The 6,588-nt window shown below is 39.7% G+C and overlaps 1 long non-coding RNA gene across 1 annotated transcript in view; it reads right to left on the reverse strand.

The window, feature by feature from the left end:
* Positions 1–4,562: 4,562 nt before the first annotated feature.
* The window catches only part of LOC105303964, a 6,081-nt gene continuing 4,055 nt past the window's right edge, over positions 4,563–6,588 (reverse strand). Inside the window, exons 2-3 of the long non-coding RNA XR_002776751.1 lie at positions 5,267–6,579; positions 4,563–4,653 (exon numbers count right to left, since the gene is read on the reverse strand). This is a non-coding gene — a long non-coding RNA (uncharacterized LOC105303964). The remainder of the gene's footprint in view (positions 4,654–5,266; positions 6,580–6,588) is intronic.

Consider the following 6,588-nt stretch of genomic DNA (forward strand, 5'->3'; position numbering starts at 1 on the left):
CAACATGTCAGACTTGGGCTTCTAAACAGAAAACACAGCTGTTCACCATGAACTGCAGGGTGGACATCCAAGAGCAGAGATAAGCATTCCTCTGAAAACAATTTAGCCGATTCCCCAGTGAACAGCTATTTTTGGCACTTTTTCAAAGGAGGTGCTCAGAACACTTGAAAGCATTGCAAACCACAGTTTGAGAGATGCTCGAGCACTCTAACTCAAAGGTCAAAGTGCGTGAAGTGTCGTTTTAGTAGTATGTGCTATTCTGAGGCAGTTTTTAATTAATATTAATTAATATTAATTAACATTAATCCACTTGGGTGAAATATTCCAGATAAATTTTTATTCTATTAATGCTTTGCTTTTTGGGCTCTGACATTATTGTCTTATTAAAACCAATATCCATGTAGAAGAAAAATGTTTCAATGCCCTATATGACATATGACTATTCGCATATTTAAGACTCTGTGCTACAACAAAATTAAGATGATGTGAAAGTCATAAAGAAATTTCTTGCAGTTCATTTAAAAGGATCTGAACCAAGCAAGTAGGAAGTGACTTACTTTGGGGAACAATGCTGCCATTTCTGTAACAGCTACATGTATCCTCTCCGAGCAGGGAATATAACTGCAAAAATATTGAAGGGGTTATTCAAAGACAGTAAAAATAATTCAGAGACAGAGAACATTCAGGGGCTAACACAGGTTCCATTGATGTGTTCTGAATGAAAGAATTAAGGCCACAGCCAGCCTGCTGTGGATCCCACACAAACAGAAGGCACTTGGTTTTAAAGCAGGGTCCCATGTTTTTTTGAAAGTTTATTCAATCTGATAAAAAGTCTCCAAGTATGAAACACAGGCATCATACACTACTAGCCAGGTGAGGCCGCAAAACAGTTAATCTATAATGATACTCACTCCTCCTCAACTTGGACATTTATTTCTCATGTGTTTCATCTTCCCAATTTCTCGAAAGTGAAACAGGGATTTCCATGCAAAGAGGCCCCAGAAGTTAAAAACAAAGGACTGAAATATATTCCTTCGAAATGGAGCCTACACCTCGACACCCACATGTCTTTTAACCAATAGACACTTCTAAATTCCTTCCATTCAATGCATTTGAATTGGGGTGTCAAAAGTTTTACTTTGAATAATGAGGAAACACTGGGGTCAGCTTCATATACTTGTTCAAACACTTATCTACCACTTCCTCATGAGGTCGCCGTAACTTCGTAATAAAATGCTACAAGCTCAGTCAACATTTTGTTTGTTGACAAACTCAAAAAAGACAAAGCACATTAAATTTACCTGTCCTCATCCTTTCTTCTAGGTCACATGGCCTCCTTAAGGGCCCCTAAGATGACAGCATGAGAAGGGAGCACTGGCTACATGCCAGGTTCCCTTCTCAGTGCTTCGCAGAAATTCATGTAATTCTCCCAGCGGCCCCATGAGGTTGGTACTACTAACAAACCTATTTTTCAAATGAAGAAACTGAGTCCTGGAGAGATGGAGAACTTGTCCAAAGTCTTACAGTTGGTAAGAGAGCTTAGCTTAACCCTGGCCATAAAACGTCTGAGCCCAGAACTCTCACTGCCACACCATAGGCCTCTCCCAGAATCAGAGAGGTAATAGATTCACATCTTTTTTTACAGCAAGCCTCTTTTCACTGATGACTGGTGTTTCTGACTTCTTAGGTGATGAGAACTGGAAGAATTGAGACATTGGTTTCATTCAGAATTCTTATACTTAGTACTGTGACAAGCAACATATGGGGCATGTTTGCTGTACCTTAAAAATTTTAAGGTTCTGCCCTGAGTAGTATGTGTTAAAAGGTGCAGAGACAAAAACAAATTGAAGATAGTATTAAGTGACAGTTCTTAAATTGCCACCAGGCCTGGGTTTTGCTTCTAGAGGTGACCCACAGAGCCCAGGAGGGAAACTGGACATGGGAAAAGCACTTTAGGGGCCTGTTTTTATTTTATTGTGTTGAGAAATACAGCGTGAATGTAGAGATTTAGTCTTATACAAGACTCACGTGGTGTGTTTTAAAATTTCCCTTCTAAGATACAGAACTGAATGTCATTCAGCATCCAGCCTAGCACTTAAAGCCCTCAAGTGACATTCTTTCCCAATTTTTTAAGTCTTGAAGTTGACTTCTGTGTAGACTGTCATCAGCAACCTCTGTACTTCACCTCGTAAGAAAACCAGCATCAAAACTATTTTAATGAAGACTGCCTACATTTTAACAAAACCATTACATTTTAAGAAAATGGTTTATATTATCCCAAAATGCCTTCAAAGGGAGATCCTTTTACCTTTGTGAGCAATTAGAACCATATACCATGTAATAACAAAAATGCCAATGCATGAGTTATTTAACTTACAAACGTGAAAGGGCAACAACCCATCTGGTCACACAGACAGAAAGAGAAAAAGGCGACCACTCTATCGGACATCAATGTATCTTGAACCAGTATGTCCATTAATATCACATTAACTGAGAACCACGCTGAAGAGTTTTATGTTTTCTGGGTAGGGTTTTCAGTCTGACTCAGAAATATGATTCATCCTTTCCCCCTGCTATATAGAGAAGAAAGTTTTTCTAAGGATATCTCTCAAAACATCATTCATTACAAGATATTTTAGAAAGTCTTCAGTAAGCCATAAAAGAAAGTACACACAGGTTACTAGGAAAGTCTTCCTCTACCAGAGGGAGTTCATGTTCACAACTTCAAATTATCCTTCCTTTTGTGCATAGTATGTAGTAATCCTGAACTGTGTAATTCTGTGTGTGTGTGTGCGTGTGTGTGCGCGCGCGTGAGAGAGAGAGAGAGAGAGAGAGAGAGAGAGAGAGAGAGAGAGAGAGATTGATTCTTTCACAGTCTTAAAAAAAAAAATCATATTGTAAATGAAATCGTACATTAAAAAAAAATTCAATTCCCCAAATTGTACCAAGCACCATATCGCAATCTTTGAAGCCAGAAATGGGCAGATATTTATATTTTTGACAACTATCAAAGAGAACAATGCTACATAAGCACATTTTTTTTTTTTTTTTTAGTTTGAAACATAAGCATAGCACTTCTAAATTGGAGGAAATGAAAAGTAAAGCACATTGTTCAATGGCGAGAGAACACCAGGAAAGGAGTTCATCTGGTATCAAGATTAAAGACTGTACTGGTAAAGCTGAAATATTTTGCTCTAGTAATAAGATAATGAAGTTGCTTGTTGCCAAGACTGAGTTGTATTGAGCAGAGGAACTAAACACCTGTAGCATGTGATGCATGAAAGGTGCATGATAAAGAGGATGCCTGTGTAAGGAGGGCGATAAATAGTTCTATCATTTTCCTGGAAGCTGAGAAATTGTGCAGGTCCCTCTTTTTCTCTGATGATCCTCTAATGGTCCAGCCATGAAGACTCTTATTCTTCAATAAACATTAACTCTTCCTTTCCTACCCAGTGGGAAATAATGATACTGGGAGAAGTCTGAGTTGTATAAAAAAAGAGAAAAGACAGTAAAAGGAAGGTTAGCATGGCAGGGACAGGAATGCGAAGAACGCGAAAGAGACCAGTGCATCTTTACATGGAAAGAACAGAGAGGAGAAAGAAGGAGCAGTACTGCGGTCCTTGAACAACTTTTGTTTGTGCAAGGCACGAAATGAGAAGTTCTTCACTGAGGGCCCTAAACTCTGCTGACCTAATGAAAAGAATGAGATTGTTCTTGGGTTTTGATCAAACTCTGTCACTTTCTTAAACTTGATAGTATGATGTTAAACGATGTTTCACGAGTGTGTCCAGATTAGGCCAGCCACATGAAACTAGGACAACGCCCAGGACAGTTAACAGCTTACCCAAAGTTCTTAGAGGACAAAAGAGTTAGAACAAGAGCCAGTCCCCTTCCTATGGTAAGAAGTAACACTGCTGGATATGGTTCTGCTCGGAGTGAGCAGACTCTTTTTTCATGAGCAGAGTTACCAGGGTAGTGATTTGATCAACTTTTATTTGTAAACTGCTTGTTTTTTAGATGTTCACACATATGTAAGCACATACGCACACAAAAGACAGATAAGAAATCAGGTTCATTTCAGGATACTTTCTGTCAGCAAACTTCTTCCTAGCTAAGGAGATCACAGGCAGCAGCAGTGGTGGAAAGAATCAACTACAAGTTCTCAGGTAGCTTCTCTGCCCTCTGCATCTAGAACTAGGAATATCACTACCCCAACTACACTGCAATTCTATTTCAAGAGACATTTATTTTCAGAGCACTTCATAACAAGATGAAATTGAAAATACGATGTAAAAAACCCCCCAAATTTAAAAGTTTGTTCTTGAGCCTGTTACGTAAACCTGCAATGTTCAAAAACTTTTAAAATCAGCATACTGAAAAAAAAATCCCTGTTCATAACTGGAGCAGCATCTCTTCAGAGCATGTACATACATTCTCCCAGGCAGAATTTTCAAGCCCCCTTACCTGTCGTGTTTATTTTCTTGGGCAGCTCTTAAGAGCTCCTGTATGTTTTTGGTGATCTGCTCGGTTTTCCGGATGACGTCTTCGGTGCTGGGGAGAATGGGGCTTGGGGCCATTAGGGGGTCTGCCGTATCTGGTACTGAGCCATCACCTTGCCACACCATACTCCTCTGCCTTCCCTTCCTGCTTGACCTGTGAATATTAAAGAAGTGGTTAAATGCAACAGGTGTTTATCAGCTGCTTCTCTGCTTCTACGAGCCACTGCATGTGCATTTGCTGAGTGCACAAGTATGCTGCTTTTGTGGTTTCCTTTATCCTGTCTGGCAGGAGACTCATGGTAAGGCTGTTTCATCAACAGGCAGCCACAACTCATATGGAGGCTTTTATTCTACTATAGGGCTGGAAAATATGACTCCCGTAGAAAGGGTAAAGATGGAGAAAGGAAGAGAAAAACTGGAAGAGGGAAGGTGTGTCATTATAAATCCATTCCTAATTGAGCCAGTTCCTTGGGGTACAAATGCAGAATTTAACCTAACATCGACTAAAGGGAAGTACTGATTTTAAGTGCATTACAGAGACCGAGACATGTGTATAGTATGTCGATAAAAGAAAAAAAGTCCCCTGTGGCAATAATGTGAAATGAGAAGAGGTGTGAACTATGAACTTATGCCTTAATATTTTAAGATCTTATGGGTCTGAAAATAGATAAAAGGGGTGCAGGTGATGAACTGCACCTCCTAACCACGGCCTGCTAGGTCTCTGGTTTAAGAGCCCAACCCCCGGTACATCCTTCCTGCAGATGTACCCCATGTCATCTGGGTCCGTGTCATTGGGAGTGTTGTCATAGTCACTTTCAGGTGTGCTGTTCTGCTTCTCCAGCCTGGATGCCTACAAGAGAGAAAAGGTGACCCCCATTAGTTTACAGTACAAGACATTTGTTGGGGACCTTCCCCAGGAATCATTACCTGTTAGGCTACACGGCTTTCATATCCCAGATCTCATTTGGGACAGGAGCCAATCCTTTATTGAAAATTTAGTAAAAGATGAACAGTGGATCCAGAATGGTTTCTTTCCTTCTTTGCACCATTTTCTTCTTGGCTCAGTGGCTACTCCATAAATAGATTCTTTGTACAAACTAACAGACACACAAGGCAGCACACCCACATTTAGTTCTTTAAGGAATACAAGTTTACTATAATGAGACCTATTTAAATAACAAACATGCCAGCACTTACATACTCATAGACCTTTAGCACTGGAAGCTACCTGCAGATTATCTAGTTTAATACCAAATGAGAATGACTTACCGAGGCCACAGAGTCAGGAGAAAAACATAACCAAGAACCTCAGTCTCCTGTCTCCTGCTGTCTCCTGTATTCCACGCCTGGGGCTCTGAGGATCACCTCTGCTCAAAACATGTATGGCTCTCTAAGAACTAACCTCAGAGATAGTTTACGTGAGTCACACACAAAAAAACAGTATTGTTAATTTATTGCCACATGTTGTTTGTGAATCAAAATGGGTTAACTCAGTGTGACACTGGGTTTCCAACTGCTTTTATCTGTTTCCCAAAACATCTAACCCTCAAAATACAAAGATCTGGTACAACTGTGGAGATTGAAAGAAGGGACAGATTCAAAAGAGGAATCCTAAGACTATTCTGAGCAAATGGCAGCACTGCTAAGTACAGGGCCTCCCAGAGTGACAAAATTTGAAGAGAACCACATTCCTTTGACGGGGGTTATGTTAATTCCGGAATGTTTAATAAAAATAATTTTGCCTCAGTATTTGTTTTATTCATACTTTTTGAGAATTTCTTTATCTAGAACAGAAATCAGTGAAAGCTGATTTAAAACCTAAACTGAATGCCTTGCAAAATACAAATATAAACTATTGCCAGCTCTGTGCCTTGAATTTAATACAAGTTAATCCAACATGTGACTAAGGAATTTTATTGATGCTACAATAAAATGTTGCTAAAGATATAGGTGTATAGCTGATCCTTGAACAATGTAGGTGGGAACTGCACGGACCCATTTACATGCAAATTGTTTTCAACGGACCTGCACAGTTCAACTGACCCCATGCAGTTCACACCCACATTATTCGAGGGTCAACCTGTAGTTG

This window comes from Pteropus vampyrus, unplaced genomic scaffold, assembly GCF_000151845.1.
Source record: "Pteropus vampyrus isolate Shadow unplaced genomic scaffold, Pvam_2.0 Scaffold322, whole genome shotgun sequence".
In the NCBI taxonomy this organism is placed as follows: Eukaryota; Metazoa; Chordata; class Mammalia; order Chiroptera; family Pteropodidae; genus Pteropus; species Pteropus vampyrus.